Source organism: Phacochoerus africanus, chromosome 2 (genome assembly GCF_016906955.1).
Source record: "Phacochoerus africanus isolate WHEZ1 chromosome 2, ROS_Pafr_v1, whole genome shotgun sequence".
Taxonomy (NCBI): Eukaryota; Metazoa; Chordata; class Mammalia; order Artiodactyla; family Suidae; genus Phacochoerus; species Phacochoerus africanus.
The window spans coordinates 179,394,451-179,414,640 of NC_062545.1; the positions used below are offsets into that span (position 1 = coordinate 179,394,451).

At 34.1% G+C, this 20,190-nt stretch overlaps 1 protein-coding gene across 1 annotated transcript in view; it reads right to left on the reverse strand.

Moving 5' to 3' along the window:
• MDGA2 (MAM domain containing glycosylphosphatidylinositol anchor 2) overlaps positions 1–20,190 on the reverse strand; it is an 826,502-nt gene that overhangs the window by 401,268 nt on the left and 405,044 nt on the right. The gene's annotated exons all lie outside the window — the stretch shown is intronic.

Here is a 20,190-nt window from a genome sequence, read left to right on the forward strand (position 1 = left end):
TGACTTATCTGTTTTGATAATTAGAATTCACTCTACATCAATAATTATTTTCAAAAAATGTGTAAACTTTTCCAAAGAGAACATTTGTATTAAACTGCCAAAGCACTTTGAATATCTAACACATTCCATTATAAACAATACCATTCTTTCAAACACAGCTGTGTACAACAGACTTAGTTTTTACTAGAAATAAAGACTGACACTCAAATTCTGTGTATTTTAGCTTATAAAACCTGAACAAAAGCCACATGATGGTACTGTAAAGTGATTCAAAATAGGAAGTTCTACAATTAGGTTTTATTTCTCTCCTTGTCCATACTGAATAATATGTTTTTGTTTGTTTTTTTTTTATTTTTAGATTAAAAACTATTCATAAAAATTCTCTGGTCAAACACGAATAAATATAGAAAAATGCAATTAAAGACTGGGTCATCAAAATTGAAATTCTTTAGCACTGCCATTATTTATTCTATTTTCATACAATGTTAATTAAATTTTATGATCTAATGACATTAAATATCTTTAAAAAGTTTTCCAAATCATTACAATATCAGTATAAATAATGTTTGCCCTTAATAATGAATGAAAATGCTAGATTTTAATAAATATTGATTCATTAATTAAAACAAATAGCAAATATTTATTTAACACTTTGTGCAGAAAGTTGTGCAAAAAAAAGTCATCCCAAGAATAAATGGGATGATTCTGGATTTCAAGCAGTTTATAGCTGATTATTTATATACTCATAAAAAAACATAGTGTAACAAGAGCAGTGGTTTCATAAGTGCTATTTCCATATAGAAATCTAGGGTTCTGTTTTAATTTAAATTTCAAAATCTATCAGTAACCAAATAAAGAAGATTTAAATAAGTAAGCAAAAAAATAAGCAAATTACATATTTTGTTCTTGTGCAGAGATAGGCTAATTCTCTCTAAAATAGCAAATGTTTCTGAGATATAACCCAAGATATAAATAAAATACAATTCCAATTAAAACACCAAGCTTTCTTTGGCCATCGCAATATAGTACTAAAACTGATTTTTGAAAATAAGTATTTATATTTAAAAATAAAATTAGGAATTTGGGATTAATATACATATACACTATTATATATAAAATAGTTATATATTTTATATAGAATATAAAACAAGAACCTACTATAAGGACCTACTGTATAGTACAAAGGACCTACTATACAGCACAAAGAATTGTACTCAATATTTTGTAATAACCTATAAGGGATATATATATACACACATATATATTCAAGTACATATATATAGAGAGAGAGAACTGAATCACTGCTGAACACCTGAAACTAACACAACATTGTAAATCAGTTATATTTCAAAAAAATACTTCAGAACATTAAGAGTAAACAGGATAAAAAGATTTATGTAAGTGATCTAGCAATTTTGGATGTTAAAAATATTATATTAAGACAATAATTTAGTTCTAGAATATTATTACAGTGCTGAGAATTGTCTAGGAATGGGGGGGAAGAGAGCAAGAGTGTGTGTGTGTGTGTGTGTGTGTGTGTGTGTGTGTGTGAGTGAGAGAGAGAGAGAGACAGAAAGCGAGAGAGAGACAGGGAAACAGAGTGAGAGAAAAAATTATGATTTAGACTAGCAATTATCAAACTATTTGGTCTTGGAACACCTTTATACTTTATAAATATTATCAAAGACCCAAAATAGCTTTTTTAAAAATTATATCTATTCATAATCATTGTATTAGAAATTGAAACTGAGACAATGTTAAATTATGTACTATTGACTCATTTTAAATCATATTAATAAACTGATGACATAATAACAGGAGGAACATTTTAAATCAGAAAACTCTACTTTTCAAAGCAAAAAATAATTTAGTAAAATTAATTGTTTTGTATTTTTGCAAATCTCTTTGGTATCTGCTCTAGAGCAAAAGAGCTGGCTGGATGATGACATTAGCTTCTACATGCAATCTGTGGCAATGTTTGAAATATTTGAAGAAAAGCCTCATGCTGATATCTGGTTATAAATGGAAAAGTATTTCAAGAGCCTTTTCAAATAATTGTGGATAGTCTTCTTTGATACTACACTAAAACTCTGCAAGTGTCAGTCTCCTAATATTTGCTTGCAAAGTAGAACTGAAAACCATATCAATGCCCTTTTGGCATTCTATTAAACTAAAATCCATTGGTCTATCTTGCATTTTTAATGGGTCTTTTACTTATACACAATTTTGTAACACCAAACATTAGTCACTAGGAAAATATAAAATCACTGAGTTATAAAGATCTTTCAGATGTTGAGATTATGTTATTACATGATGAAAGTCACATATATTAGTCCCATAATCAATCTTTAGAGAAGACCCTTTAAGTGTTGGAAAGCTGTCATGCTTATGCTGGCAGATCTTCTAAAATTCTATTTTTTCTCTTAAAAATATGACATTTATCATTAGTAATAAAGATAAGGCATTTTATTTCAGGTGGGAGGTTTGCTTTAGTCATTTTTGAGAAAATATCTGCCAAATACCCAAGTCTGAATAACTACTATTGGTATAACACTCATTCTTTTAAGTAAAAACATTATTCTATGAAAAAAAGTAGCTGATTCACCACAAAACTCAACCATGCAAGTCCTTTTACCTTGAGACAACCACTGCACTTTAGTAAGCAGCAGAAATGATTTATAGGAATTTTCCATTTTTATTTCACATAGAATATTAAAGATATCCAAGTTTCGAGATGTTAAAAGTTGGAGTTCCTGATGCAGCTCAGCGGTTTACAAACCAAACTACTATCTATGAGGATGGGGTTTGAGCCCTGGCCTCACTCAGTGGGTTAAGTATCTGATGGTGCCATGAGCTGTGCTTCAAGTCACAGATATGGCTCAGATCTGGCATTGCTGTGGCTGTGGCATAGGCCAGCTGTTACAGCTCCAATTTGACCCCTAGCCTGGGAACTTCCATATGCCACAGGTGCAGCACTGAAAAAAAAAAGTTAAAAATTAATACTGATTTTTACTGATGAAAAAAGAACCCCCAGACATACTCTAATAAAAGTTGAGACCTCAAAGTCTACAAAGAAAACTGTAAAGGGTTCTAGGAAGAAGGAACAAAATGTTAAAATATGTCAGAGCCTGTTCACTCCCTAATGTTAATTTTTCCTTCTTCCACAGTAATTGAACTCCACATTATTCATCAGGCACAAGGCTGCCCAAGACAAAGATACTTCCCTGCTAGCCATTCAGCTATGTTTTTGCCAGTGTATTCTGAGCTGGAATGTCTTTATAGGGAAACTGTACTCCACATTTTGCTCATTTCAGCACATTTCCACTGGCTCCCATCTTGGACCATAGCTGTTAGGAAATGAAAGTCAAACACAGAGGAGCAATAAAACAGAAGAATCTAAATCTCTGACATCATAGAGGCACTACTAACTTGCACTATTCATAGCTCTGGGCTTCTACATGAGAAAGAAATAAAATTCTAATGTCATACTTGGTGGCGTTTCTACGACTAACGGCCAAATTTAATTTTAGTTGATAAGCCTAGGTTGATACAGGAAGTCAGCTTGTTTTCAGGATTCTCATCTCCTACACTGAAAGTTCAAAAACAGCGGAACAGCATTTGTGTTTATTGTAAAAGATGGGAGGAGGGGCTATATTCCAGGATCCAACAGCCAAGAAAAATACACAGCGATTTATAAACATTTAGTAACCTGAGGGTTCAAATAACCCCACCTAACATACTTGAAATAATATTCCAACAACCCAACAAATAAACTGGCTCTGAGGCCTTGCATTTGGAGGTTCTATAGAAAAGCATATGGTGGTAAGCAATTAGTATTAAAATATGTGCATTTAAGGGTTAACTATGGTTGGCCTGCTTAATACACAATTTATACAATTTAAGTACTAAATAAGGTTTATTAAAGCCAAAAGGACATAGAACACAGAGATTTCAATATTATAGAAAATCCTAGGAATTTGGAGTGGGTGCAGGGTACAAACTCTTAGTGGCTCATGGGACAAAAGGGAAGGAGAAAAGTAAGTTATCTGCAGCCTTCAACTGACGGAGCGCTGGAAGAGGGAAACATGTCTCTATGTCAGAAACAGTAGATATTTTATTAACAAATAACAATAGATCATAAAAGTCTGCTTAAAATAATAGAAGAATGCTCAATTCCAATAATGGAAAAAATGAAATAACGGGGAAAAGTAGAAAGGATAGGAAACTGATAACATGAGAAAAATAGAGGAAAGGAAAAAGAGAAATGCATGATTTTAAATAAATAATTACCATGGAATAAGAGAGAACAGCTGTATCAATTATAGACTAAATATTAATAGACTGAATTTGCCTATTATAAGAGTCTATTAGATTGGATTTATAAAAAATTAGTTTCACGTTGCTGTGGCTGTGGTGTAGCTGGGCAGCTGCAGCTCCAGTTCAGTTCATATGGTAACTTCCATATGCTGCGGGAACAGACCTTATAGGCAAAAAATAAATAAATATAATAAATAAATATTTTAAAAGTTGATATGCTCTTTACCAAATTTACATATATATACATATACAATTATATATAAGCATTTATGCTTTATTTATATATAATTTGTATATTATATAGACATAACTGAATTTAAAAATAAGATGTTTAAATTCTGTTTATCAAATATATATTCTTTATATATGTTACATATACATAATATAAGATGTGTATTAAACAAGGTGACAATAAAAGATTGTAAGCCAAAGAAAGTATGGACAATGTGATAACAGATACATGTAAATGATCAGAAGGGAATATAAAATAAGATTAAATTAATGAGAAGAAATTTGTAACTTACAATACCAATAGGGAAAGAAGGTCATCATTTTGTTTAAAGTTATAACTGATAGCAAAAATATAGTTATTAATTGGTATGCAGCTACAATTATAAAACAAACAAAAGTAGAAGCTAAAGCATTTGAGAAACATGCAGGTGCAGTGGGAATTTCCAATACATCTTATGACTAGTAAATGTAAAGAATATATGACTAGTAAAATATAAAAAATCCTCCATCCATAAAATAATGGATTTTTTTTCTTGTGTTTATTTAAACAGTTACAAAAATTTACAAACATTTAAAAAAATTGATCATGTGGTTAGAAGCAAACAAGCAGAGACAGTACAGGCCATGTTCTATGGACTGAATACAGTTAAAAATAAATAATCGACATATGACAAAGATGTAAGACAAAGTATAAGAGAATGCTAGGGGTTTGCACTGTGGTTCAGTGGGTTAAGAATCCAACTAATGTGGCTCAGGTCACTGAGGAGGTGTAGATTTGATCCTTGGCCCAGTGCAGTGGGTTAAAGGATCCAGCGTTGGTGCAGCTATGGTGTAGGTCAGAGCTGTGACTCGGCTTCAGTCCCTGCTGTGGGTGCAGTCATATATTTTTTTTAATTTTCCATTAAAAGGAAAATTACTAAATATCTAAAAGTCAATGACTAGCAAACCATTTCAAATCTAATCTATGCACACAGTGAAAGGAGTACAAAGAGGAAAATATAAACCTTAAGTACATTCTATATTAAGGAATGAATAAATAAATAAATAAGCACTCAACTAAGTCATTTTATTTTAATGTAGGCTGTTGGGTTTTACCCTGAATTGCTATTTGTTAAGCAACACAAGTAGAACCAATTCATCTTTATTTTTAATTTCTTCTCCTGGAGACCCTTATGGGCTAGCTGTCCCAGGTATGTGGAATGTCACTGGGGGAACAAAAAATACACAAGTACTATAGGAAGATTTTATGGGTAACTCAACTTTGGGTCCCAGCAATTAATGCGGTAGAGGATCAATTAAATAAAAATATAGGACGAGTGAAACTTGAGGGGTTGGTGGATTTAATGGTGAGGATTAGATTCAGCTATAAGACAGACCACTTAATAATTATTTATGTGAGATAAAAGATATATTCCACAATGTATTATGTGTGTATATAAAATCTGGAATAAGAATAAGGCAGACCAGTGCGCATTCAAAGGCTCTGCTCAGGGACTCAGGCTCTTTGGAGGTGACTGCTGTACTCTGTGCTGTTTGAGCTCAAAGTCTAAAATTGAGGCCACAGATCTAGATTTCACATTCCATTCCTAGCAGAAGGAAAGAGGAAAGGACAAAACAGTGGGCAATAACTGTCTTTTACAAAAGGTTCTAAGATGATGCTCAGGACACTGGTTCACCTCATGGAGTCTAGCCCCACCCCTAGCTACAGGAAAGGCTGGGAAATGTATTGTTTATCATGCATAGCATCTCCCTCCCAGCCTCTTAGTAAAATTTGACTCAGTAGCTCTGGGAAAAGAGAAAAGGGGCTATTTGGGACAACCACTAGTCCCACAGTGGGAATAAAATGTATCTAATATTCAGATGTGCTGCACTATTAAACACGATTGTGCTTAAATCCTGTCACAACAATATTAAACAATAATTCCCATAAAAATAACCTGAAAAGAAAAAGAAAGAAGAGACACTTTTTAAAATTGTAACTCTCTCTGCAATCTAAAGAAACAACTGGGAGACACTCCTAGGTTGCAGATCGTAACACTTAAGAGTTACACAACTCCCATCCGAGAATTTTCTACTTTGCTTTTTGCAAATACTGCTATTTCTGAAACATCATTGCTTTTACATAACCTTAAATATAATCAATGTTGACTGACTTAACAAAATGTTGAAAACCTAAAGTGCAAACTAGAGATAGACCTGGATGAATCCAAAAGAGTATATTGCCTAGATGCTACAAACTCAATAAGGACTTACCCTTGACAATGCTCAGAATTGTAGGTCCTACCCTTTAATTAATGTCTAGTGAATGGAGATGTGTGAATTGAAGATATTTTGTATCAGTTGCCAAGAAGTTAGACTTTATATACTCATGTCAATCTGCAGAGACAAACCTGATCTTTGTTCCAGCATTGTCTGTTTGTACTCTGAAAGAATGTCCCTCATCAGTCAAAGAAAATCAGAGAAAAAGATAAACACTACCTGGTCTGCTAGAATTACTGGGATGATTTGCACCAGAGCCTTTGGGAGCTAAACAAAGCTAGTTACAGAATGACAGCCTGCAAAAGTATAAAGGTATGATTATGAGTAAATACAGTTTTGAAAATAAAGGTTTTCCTCTTACCCTGCACTAATATCAGGGAAAAATCACAGAGAAAATATGTTCTCTTTGAATTTTTTAATAAATAGAATTTAGGGTGGCACAGGACTCTAGATCACACAGGTTTAATTTTTTAATAAACTGTATTAGTCTACCATAAATATAGCAGAATGTCACACTTGCTTCTAAATATAGTATTATAAGAAAACTGCCTGACAAAACAAGGAAATTTTAACCTGAAAACTTCTATACTCTATGCATAAAACATGATATTTTTCTAATATGCCCAAAATATTAGAGATCACCACCACTACTGTTACTAATATGCTTACTACTACTACTAATATAAATTAGAGCTTTAAAAGAGTTCTACAAGTTAGAGTAACTATCACTTTAAAAGATTTCTACAAGTTAGAGTTACTACAGGTTTAAAAGATTTCTGCAAGTTAGAGTTACTATCTGATATATGTCCACAGTGTGATAAGGAAGAATTTGTGAGTACATGTAGCTCAAGTAAGAAGCTCAGGGAAACAATAAAGAAAAGAGGGTGGAACATCAGCCAGGGGCTTCTCACCAGGCAGAGAACAGAATGGTGAAGGAGAGAGAAGCATCAGGGTAAATGCGTTGGAAACAAAAGGAAAATCATGAGGTGAAGTGAGATGAAGATCTGGCTATTTCTGAACACTGAATGTATCTTAACGCAAAGGAAACTAAAAATTTTTCTCATCCTTGTTTTGGCTGTGGCTTTTCTTTTGAACTTAAACTCTGAAGACTTTGCTCATTTCTTGTGAAAATAAACAGTGAAAAAAACTAAATAAATTCTCTACTTATCTTTAACAATGTCAGGCTTCCTATATGTATATGGAGAATGACAATAGGGCCTGCTAGCATTATTTCAAAACAAAGGTGACAGAAGAAGGTACATCTCAGTGTAAATGCTTCTGAATACGCAACATTGGGGGTTACAGTAGATTGCCATGTTGAAGGGTCTTCTTTCGTTGCATAACCAAGACATTAATCATAGACTCCAAACCACCAGTAACAGGATTTTACTTCTTCAAAAATTTACAAAATCCTTTTTTTTTTTTTTTACTTTATCAGCTGATTTTAATCTCATGATGGGCTTAAAAGGGAGGAAATTTTTTTTTTCTCCCCATTTTACAGCTCCAGTTCTTCCATGACCAAGTGACTTTGTACACTGGGCTGCTTCTGAAAGTACTCTTTTTTTCCTTCACTCATTATCTAGTCAATTCCCTCCGATCCTCCAGAAATCATTTTATTAGAAAGCCTTCCCACTCTCATAAAGCCCTATTTCATCCTGTCCTCTTTCTTGCCCTAGCACCCTGCAATTCCCTCTTGGAGAGTACTCATCACATTATATAAATTAGCTATTTCTATGTTGTCATAGATAACTGGTTTTCACCTGATTCTTTCAGAGTCCCTTTGTGCTCTGTGTACATACTTCCCTAGGATATCTTCTTTCTCTTGGAAGAAGATCTTGAGGCTTGGAGCTACTCTGCTCTCAGAGGCAGTCTTTGTAATATTTGGGGGTTTCCTCTGCACCCAATGGCTTTTAGCCAATTAATGATTATAATGGATATGAAAGCCCAGCTCCCTTGCTTCCCTTAGGACATATTCTCAAGCTTAATTTACACTCCAGAGCTCCTCTGCAGAATCAGGTTGAGGTTAATCTCCTAAAATTGCACGCTTACCTGGATGCTTCTCTTTCCTGTCTTGCTTTTTTACTCCGTTAGTAGTTTCTCTTAAAAGCTCTTCCCTAATAAATCACCTGGACTTGACTCTTATCTCAAATTCTATTTACACAGAATCAGAGCTAAGACATAACTGTTTCGCATTTAATATAAACTATAAGCTATTACAAGGACTATTCATGATCTTGGTGTCTCCAGTTCTAAGCATTGATATAGCAGTAATTAATGAGATCATTGTTGCTTGAATGGATTCCTAGCACTATAATTGTGCTGAAAATTAAACATAAATTAGAGAATAATCCTACTCTACAAGGCACCCACAACATAATGAGTTTCAACTGAAGTGTTGTTATTTCCTCAAATGAGAGTTGAATCGACTCATTTTCATTTTGAAATATACACACACGGTTTTTATGTAAATTCTACAAATTTTAACAAATTTATATTAATATATCTAAAGAGTTTTCCATTTATCTTTATCAGCATAGGATTATACTTTGAATATGGATGGTTGAAGTTAGAGGAAAATCTCAAATGATACTTCTCTAAAGTCAAATTTTAAATTGTTATTGAATTAGCAATTAGCAGTATTATATGACAAAAATAAAATTTGGTAAATGGAAAAAAAGTAAATTTATAAAGATAAATTCATTCCAGAGGGCTGGCAATATTGGAGAAAAACAATATAGAAACAAAAGGAGGGGGATAGGCACTATGAGTTATGAATGAGTTTATCAGAAAACTACCCAAGTTTTAGAATAAAGACTTCTACATGAGTCAGCAGTGAAATACAGCTTGTAAAAAATATCAAACACTGTGCTAAATATATTAAAATATGATTAAAAATTTGTAAAAACTGGACTTTATTTTTTATCATAACCTAAATGTTTAAGGATTAAAACATTCTATTTATGCTACAGAAAAAAATAGGAAAAGTGTAAAAGATATTCTCCAAATTTTCCACAAGATTCCTGGGCAGAGATGTGTTTAGCTGCTTTCTCAGTGTCCATTCCTTCTTGGTCTCCTTTGGTGATTTGCATTCATCTCCCTGAACTCTGAATGGTTTGGTGCCTTAAAGCATGGTCCTCTTCCATCTACACTCACTTCTTTGGTCATCTCCTCAAGTACTTTAAATATCATTTACTTGATGAAAACCCCTAACGTAGTCTTTGTAGTTCAGGCCTCTCCCCCAGAATCCCATTCTTCTGACAGCACCATGTACCCGCCATCTCTACTGTAACATCTGAACTTGATCAAAATATGAACTCTTGATCTCTCCTCCAAACCATCTTCTGCCATCTGTCCCATTCTAGTTAATGGCACCTCCATCCTTCCAGTCATTCAAACCCAAACTTTGTAGGCACCTTCATAAAAAGAGAAGACCAATAAAAACACAAAATCTTATTATTAATCTTAGAGTCAAAAACAACTGTGAGAGACCTTAAAATGTGTTTTATAACTTGAGAAGTAGTAACATAGCCACTCACTAAGTTTTCATGTTTTTTCAGGGGTCCCTGTGACCATATCTAGGTTTGATGACTCACAGAGGACTCACAATATAGTCACACCTATGACTATGGCATATTACAGTGAAAGGACATAAAGCAATTTTTTAAAAGGGAAAGATGTATGGGGTAAGGCTTGAAGGAAAACAGGAACACGCTTCCAAGTATCCCCCCTCCAATGTTGTCACAAGGGAAGTTCTTTTTCCCCCAGCATTAAATTATGACAACACTTGTGAAATGTTCTACCAGGGAGGCTTACTAGAGACTCGGTTTTTACTGGAGGCTGGTCACATAGGCACCATCTGCCTTGAATAATATGTCCTGCATATACCAAAATTGTGTCCACAAAAGTAAAGCAAGTGTTCCATGTCAGTCACATTGTTTGCAGAAACAATTTAGGCACAATGAGCCATTCTAATCAGAAAGAGGATGGTGTGGCCCTTCCTGATATCCGAATTCCCAGATGCCAACCAAGAAACAACCTTTCAAGTAAACCTAAGCATGGTATTCCCAGGCCTGCTGGCTTGTTCTGCACACACGTAAACCTTGTAGCCCTCTGAAGAAGCTCCTTAAAAAAGAAGGTCATGGACCATTTATCTTTTTTTCCTTTTCTTCCTCAATGCCTGAAATTCAACTATGATAGCCAGGGCTCTAGAACCCACCTTATATTGTGGGCCAACTCCAATGCAGAAGGTATGTGTTAAGGATGGGTGACATCCTAAAGGCATCATAGCATCTCAGTATTTTCAACGTCTAGATTTATTTTCTAGAAAGAATTGATGCTGATCATGTTTAAGCTACTATTATTCCTGCATTCATTAATTAGCAGTCAAACACAATTTGTCATGAAAAATTAAACACAAACAAGAAAACCACTTTTAATATTTTCAGACCTTATAAATAAAAGATTTGTCTGTTTTTTTGAAATGCAAAAACATAAACACCCTTGAAACAACAAAGAAATAAACTGTATGCACTGGAAATTCTGTATTCAAAGTACCCAAAAGATCTGAGTGTCAGATAATGAAAGAAAGAATAAACCATTGGTTAAAAAATAAATCATTAAACAGAGACTTTACAACTTAGTTATCAATATATCATTTTTATGAAAGAGAAGGTGCTGTAATGATATACAGTGTATTCCAAACACATTTTGGGTGGGGGGCAATTTGGGAATAAATACAGGAAGATAGTAAAATTTCACGATAGTGTTTCTTCCAACTTTAAAAGTTTTCACAGATTAAATTAGCACTTTTATACATACTAATCAATATTTATTTTACCACGAATCTTAAAAATTACATTTTATTTTTTCTAAGTGTTGCTACCGAAGAGCTAGCTTTCCATATTCTTCCCTATGGGTTTCATATGGGACGTTTTTCACCTTCATTCTCAATCTTGTTGAAAGCAAAGTAGTAATTTCTTTAATGATTTTTATAATACAATATAATCTAAATTAACAGTATTTCAGACACTGCAGAGTATTAGAAATGTAATAAAAACTAAATTGCTCTGCTCCACTCACTCCAAGATAGCATTCTACTAAAGCAGTATTTAAATTTATTCTTAAGATCACCAAACGAAATTTCGCCATTTGAGATACTAAGAAAAATATCAGCATACTTATAGAAAACTGAGGATGTTTTTGGCCATCATGACTATGTCATCTCAGGGGCCTCCAACCTCCAAGCCTACTTCTCTACTTGGGATAACCTATGTTAGTATCTGCTGAAAACTACAGTATTTCTTCCACAAATATAAGGAGGTACCATAGAATAAAAGTGCCAAGTGGGTCTAATATATTGACAGAAACTCTTGGCTGCCTAAATATGTAAGTTGAAATGATGTGTTTCAATCCTGCAATTTTAATGAGTGGAAAAGGAATGATGGAGAATAGGTCAGCACTGGTAACTAAAGAGAGGAGTGGCACCTTCAACAAACATACTGTCAACAATCAGGAATCATATTCTCATAAACAGAAATATTAGGAGCTGAAAAAATTATGCACAAGGAACTCTGCATGATTCATAAAGACTTTAGTAGGCCTTCAACTGAAGGTAATGCTATTATAAAAAAGCTATAGCATCAGTATTTAAAATATAAGTGTATTGTGGAGTTCCCTTGTGGTGCAGTGTGTTAAGGACCCAGCATTGTCACTGTGGCAGCTCAGGTCGTTGCTGTGGTGTGGGTATTATCCTCGGCCCAGGAACTTCCATAAGCTGCAGGTGGAGCCAAAATTTTCAAAAACATGTAATTAGTGTATCTACATTTCAAAAAATAATTTTATGAAGTTTAAAGATAAATGTTTGCTGTTTGATAGTAAATTGTGTTAAAGTTCATCTGTCTGCATAAAGTTAACACCAATATCTAAACAAAAACTCATGAGTACTTAGTTTTATCCTGACACATGTGAAAATTTATTTCACAATTATTAGGATCAACTGCATATGGAAAATTAAACTATATTTCAGGTAAAATATAAAAGAAATACTTATTACGAAGTGGATATATCACAATGTATGTCAAAAACACGATGCTTTATGGTAAGTTTGTTCATCTCCTACCCCAAACTTAGTTTTCAAAACAGAAAATATGAAGAAATATATTTAATTTGTATCAGTGTATTGTCCTCAATTTTAAAGAAGAGTTAGTCTTCTCACTTTTAGTTTAATTTACTAAGTCTATCTCATAGTCGCAATTACTCTTCATGTGATATATGATACAAGTTCACCTAAGGTATAGGATGTGAGGTGGGGCATTAAAGAAAAAATGGCAAATGAAGAAAATAAATGAGGAAGTGCCAGTCACATAGTATAAATAATGGGAATCTGACTCTAGAAAATGTTATATAAAACACAGGAAAACTACATTTCCTTTAAGCTTATTAAAAGATATATGCAGGGAGTTCCCGTCATGGCTCAGAGGAAATGAATCTGACTAGTACCCATGAGGATGTAGGTTTGATCCTTGGCCTCACTCAGTGGGTTTAGGATCCAGCATGGCCTTGACCTGTGATGTAGGTCACAGATGTAGCTCAGATCTGGTGCTGCTGTGTCTGTAGTATAGGCTGGCAGCTGCAGCTCCATTCCAACCCTTAGCCTGGGAAACACCATACGCTGCGGGTGCAGCCCTAAAAAAAAAAAAAAAAAAAAAAAAAGGCATGTGCAATGTTCCTGATCTAAAAGTCAAACTATTAACCTAACTCACATTAGGAGTTTCTGAGAACAATTTTTTTTTTTTTTTGCATTTTAGGGCCACACCTGAAACATATGGAAGTTCCTAGGCTAAGGATAAAATTGGAGCTATAGCTGCCAGCCTACGCCACAGCCACAGCCACACCAAATTCAAGCTGCATCTGAGACCTACACCACAGCTCAGGGCAATACCAGATCCTTAACCCACTGAATGAGGCCAGGGATAGAACCTGCATTCTCACAGATATTAGTTGGGCTCACAAACCACTGAGCCAAAATGGGAAATCCCAAACCTTTTTAAAATCAGGAAATAGGGACCCTACCATGGGATCTCATCAATACCCACATACTTTGAATTCAGATATTTTAGGAAAATAAGTGACACAGATGAAACTAGTTCAGCCTATTGTCTCCTGAGCTATCAAGAGTAACCCCTAAAGTACTTTTTTTTTTTTTTTGGTCTTTTCTAGGGCCGCTCCCACTGCATATGGAGGTTCTCAGGCTAGGGGTCTAATCAGAGCTGTAGCCGCCGGCCTACATCAGAACCAGAGCAACGCAGGATCCGAGCCGCGTCTGCGACCTACACCACAGCTCACGGCAATGCAGGGTCCTTAACCCACTGAGCAAGGCCAGGGATTGGACCTGCAACCTCATGGTTCCTAGTCAGATTTGTTAACCACTGCACCATTACGGGAACTCCCTAAAGTGTTTTTATCTGCCTTGCTGGTTCAAATTAAAACCAGTACATACAACACTATAAAATATATAAATATTTTGTTTTCTTTCTACTAAGTTTATTTTATATATTTAGATACCAAAACAAAATTACATAGTAAATGACAGAGATATAATAACCTATGCCTCCTTACTGGATATTGCCCCAATAATATGTATGTGTATAAATACTTATACATAAGTATATATTCAATATATAAATGTTTACATTTTATATAGGGATTATATAAATGTATATTTATACTTTATTTTATATATATGCAATTATATGAAACTACGTCATAAGTAATCTAGTGTAGTAATGAAAACATACAAATCACATAAGGTTTACACACTATTTCTGAATTATCTATTAAGGGTTGGATACATCTCAAACTTTAGTTTTATCATCAGTGATTGTCACATATTGTATTCCTTAAGAAAATCACAAGTACCTAAAATCTCATTAATCCAACGTACATCTACCAATGATAGTTTTATGGCTGATATCAAGAAGCCCCAAGATATCAAACACATTCAAACTGTCAATACTTCCTGGCAATAGCACATGCTGAGGATACAAAGCCAAAAGGAGATAAATGTATGTTGAGCTTAGATAACAGGAAATGACATACATTCTAAGATGTTACCATGATACTTCATGGAAAGAATTTTTGCCTCTCTAATAAATTTAAACATACATCATTTAAGATAAGATACAATCTTGTTATGTCTCATTGCAAAATTAATACAGTTCATATCAAACTTCTAAAAAACAGAAAATGTTAGAGTCCACTGAAAGGAATTTGCAATAAATATGCATCTTTATTTTTCCCTCACATTTTTTGGATGACAGTACTTATTTTATTTTGTCACTTTAGTCAATTGCTGTATATTTACAGTTAACATTAATTGTCTCTAAGAAATTAGTGTTCGTACGTATAATCATTTGAACATGCAGTTATGATATCTAATTATATAATTACAGGATATATTGAAATGATCAAAATCTTCATTATCTTATTTGTTTTAAAAGAGTACATGATATTTGTTAAGAACCAGAATCTGAAAGATAAAAATTTCAAACATCATTTACAGTACTGTCTTTCAAATTGCTTACTTTCCAAAGTTAGCTACTTTGGAAAGAAAGTAGATTTTAGAGGAAAATGAAGATAATTGTATAAATCTTATGTATCCATACCAGGTGACAGAATAATTTTTTCATTATTACATGCTATGATATGCCAAAATGCCAATTAGTGAAATCTCACCATTCCTTGATTCACGAGGTCAATATATTAATTTATGAGGCACTAATAAATAAAGCTTATAAGTTCTGAATATGGAGAATTTTTTTGTTAATTCCTAGAAAGAACATCGAAAAAAAAGCTTTATGTCTTCCAAAGGAGGAATTTTATTTTTTCAGAACTAATCCTAGAAAGAATAATGTGAACAACTGATAGTAACTGAGTGTAGGCAGAAGGGGATTTTCTAAACCTTTCTATTTCCCACAATTTTTGCTAAATGAATAGATTAATAATACCATCTAAGTTAGTCAGGATCCTTTTAAGAAGAGCAGGAATTAGAGTGCAATTTCTTTTGGAGATGCAAGCCCAGGGAAATGAAGAGGGAAACAAGTAGGAAAGTGTGGCTGAGGCAAGGAGTGATGTAGGGCAAGCACAAAGGATATGTTGCTCCTGATGTGCTTGTTTCTGCATGTAGGATTATCAAGAGGATTTGCAAAACAGAACTGCAATGGTAGTTCTCTGAGAGATGAAATGAAAAAGAAATGTATCAATTATATCTCCCTCTCGCCTGCTTCCTATTTTTCTGGATTCATGCCAAGAAGAGGTAACTCTCCCACCTGGACTACTCAAGATGCTATATCTGAACACCCAGAAATGGCCCTGGGAATAGAGAACTTGACCAATGCCAAAGCCTGAGTTCAAGGGTTAAGAAAAAAAGAGAGTAGAGAATCAATGTCAGAGAAAATGGGATTATAGGAATTTATGAGATAAGTGTTCCAAAAAACAAAGCTGAAGGATACAATCAACTTTAGTAGGAAATGTTTAGGAGCAGTTAAAGCTTAAGAAAAGTTATCAATGGATAAAATTGATGGAAGTAGAGTCACATACTATTTCCATCAAATGAAGAAATGCTAAGTGGTCAGGCTGCTCTTTCTCACAGGTTTATAAAAACACAATGAATACTAATTTGGGTACTGATGTCTTCCCAAATGCCTCCCTAGATGCTGGATAAGGGCTGATGATACAATGATTGCTGGCAATGGTTAATTGAAAGAACAGCCTATTCAATGCCTTTAGGGAAAGGATAAAAGTTATAGCGAATTTTTCCAAATGAGCAAAGTGCTAAAACTCCCAATAATCAACTTATTTGAAATATTTAAAACAAGTTAATAGGCAATATCAGCTTTAAGAAAGAAAGAAAAAAAAAAAAACTAACATTTCAAGAATTTTTTCACTTTTTCCTGAGCCAGGCCACAAAATGTAGAGTCTCCATGAAAATGCACACTTTAACTTTGCTTGCAAAATAAGCCAAGTTGTTAGGAAAAACTTATGAGGTACCAATTTAATATTTCTCTCTGACCTAGTTCTTAGAAATTTGTTATTGAGTTATTAATATAACTTACTAGCACAAACACCCTGAATATGCTTACAATATTCAGGTTCCTATAAAAATAGCTATGGCCTCCCCTAGAGTAAGGCAAGTTGTCCCTTTCCCACAACCTAAATCTAATTTAGACAGACTTATTATTAATTCAGAATGCCAGAGAATCTGGTACATAAAAAGGAGAGCTTTGCCAAAAAAAAAAAAAAAGTTACTTATTTCTGGAGCCTGATCCAAGAAAGTAAGGTCTTGATATCTAAAACACCATAGCTCCTTGTTAAAAATTAAAATCAAATTAAGCAAACTGAATAAGTCTAATTTCTGACATAATCAACTGACTTACAATACTTACACCCTACATTTCACACCAACATCTCCCAGACCTTACCTCTAATGCAAGCTTCCCCTTACACTTTGAAACGCACATGAGACAGTGTAGTCAAAATGACTCTGAATGATGAGTAGGGTTTGTAAACATGATTTCATAGGTAAAAATGATGTTCTTCCTTGGTCCTTAAAATCTGGGACACAATGGAAAGAATCAAGATAATCTTTCTGGAATGAATCATAGATTACCACTTTGTAACACAAAAATGTTAGGAATCAAGGATTTATTATGCAAGTATTTCTATTGATAAAGGATGTAGATATCCCTGAAGTTTACTGATAGAAAATTAGTAAATCGAAACTCCTTACGTGTGTATATGGCACCCACCATTCACCCAGTTTCTTAGACCAAAATTCTTGAATCATCCCTGACTACTTTCCTTTTCCCCCCCTTCATATAAATATGCATCGACAAAAGCGTCACTCAAAATATATTGGACTTACTCTCTTCCACCACCTCCAAACATTAACACCCTTTACCTGTGTCACCATCATTTCTCCCTGAACAGAGGCCCAGCTTCCATTCTCAAAAGTAATCTATCCCTAAGTTGCAGCCCAAGCGATCCTGTTAAAACACAAGAAACCCTGTATCACCTTCAGCTTAAACTTCCTTTGACTTCTCCCTGAATATAGGATGGAACCCAAGTGCTTACATCAGGCCTTCTATTCTTCTTTATCTCTTATCAATCACCCCTCAGTCAATGGCCTCCTGTCAAACTGACCTCCTTCTCAAACAAACCAGTATCCCTCCTGCTTCAGGGCCACTGACTTTGCAGTTATCCTTTCTCTTCTTTCAAGGTGCTGCTTAAATGTTCACCTCATCATTGTAGCTTTCTGTGATCATCCTATCTAAAGCAGTGTTTTCTGTTATTCCCCATCACCTTATCTAGTTTAGTTTAGTTTTCTTCAGGACACAACACCAGAAATCAGAATGCATGCTTATTTGTTTTTTAGCTATTTACCTCCCCCTGAAAAACAGAAGCTCCACAGGGGCTGGGATTTGGTAGATCTGTACCCCAGCACCAAAAGAGAGTCTCTCACTTTATGGGTGTTTCATGCTCACCTCCTTACATATGGCAGCCAGCAGCCTTTCTTTACAATTCCCTGGGTAATCATCAGAAAGTATAAAGGATCTCATTAACACCCTGTGTAGTTCTGAGGGAAATCTGAACTCTATTTCAGAGACTCAATTTCTTACATGCTCACAAAAAAGCAGGTTACCCATTCAGCAATAATAAAAACATCAACGTTATTAATTAAAATGTTTGTGCTTTAAGTTACCCTGTAGACCTTTCCAAATAAATGTGAAAACATCATGTTCCCAGAAGGGTATTTTATTCACAGCAGTTTTATGAAAAGGACTTTAAAGCTCAGCAGTTTTAGGAAGAAAAAAGTGAAAGCTCAGTAACAAAAAGGAAAAGTTATATTCTAGTAACTTCTCCACAATTAGTGATAACAAAAACAAACTAAAACTTAACAAAATCAAAAAACTTGATTTTTTTTTTTTAGTAAAATGTGACTAATCCAGAGGACTTCAGATAATACAGAGGAATTTAGAGAAATGTTTTTATTTAAAGTAATGGAAAGTGAAAATGAGCTAAGAGGGAGAAAATTCCAAATAGGGAAGAATTTCTAAATTGTTTGATGTAGCTAATCTGTGATCAGCTCTGCAACTATGTTTTTCTTCACCAAAGATTCCATTATCAGCATTTATATAGCAGGGTTGCATTTTTCTTGGTATTCTATCAAATTATTACCTGAGTGCTATCAACTATTGCTACCACTCAACATTTTATTGAAGGCCTAATATGAACTTCATACTCACCTGGGAAGACAGCATATTCTATGTGATCCTAAAGACCACAATCTATAATAAACTCAAATTTATAAGAATATTATTCTAAGTGCTCAATTAAGTTATGGACACAGGTTTCCATTGTGGCACAGCAGAAAGGAATCCAACTAGGAACCAGGAGGTTTCCGGTTCGATTCCTGGCCTCACTCAGTGAGTTAAGGATCTAGCATTGTCATGAGCTGTGGTGTAGGTAACAGATGGGCTCGGATCCTGCATTGCTGTGGCTGTGGTGTAGACCGGCAGCTGTAGCTCTGACTCAACCCCTAGCATGGGAACCTCCATATGTCACAGGTGTGGCCCTGAAAAACAAACAAACAAAAAAGTTATGAACACATTCTGTCATACAGTATTATTATCACTGAGTTGAGAAAAAGTCTCATTTTAATCATAAATACTTTAGCGTATGCTTCTACCTTAACATGTCTAATGTAAGTTATTGTACGTTATGTAAAATGATTTATAAACTTTCTTACAGATGAGAGAATCAGCCTCCTCAAAAAGATGTGTTTGTGTACAAAAACAGCAAGCCAAAAGCTTCAATCAATATAACGTGAAACATAAAAGGCTTCTTCCATATAAAAAACATACCAGACTTTCACTTTTAATTGAGGAGGATTTTTGTTAATTTTTAACATTTCAAGAGAAGGAGCTGTAAGTCAAATGGTTATATCTTTATGGCTTAAATCAGATTGCTATAAGTTAAATTACCTTTCTAAAAAGTCACTACTTTAATAAATATTTTATTAGAGGTTTTTTTTTCTTCTCTTACACACTTGCTACTGCAGTCTCACTTCTTGAAACAATAAACTTTATATCAAACATCGTGTTTTCTATGGTATATATGTATATTTTTTTCTGAAGTATAACAGCAATTTTTCTCTCTAAATATCAATCTTTGAGACATCTTGTGCACCTTTAGTTATTCTAACCTAGTCACTCAAATATATGGTAAAATACAAAGTGATTTTACCAAAACTAATAAGAGGACAGACACTATTCTTGGTAAGAAATGTTTCTAAAGAGGAATAATGTGCTAGCAATATTTTGAATC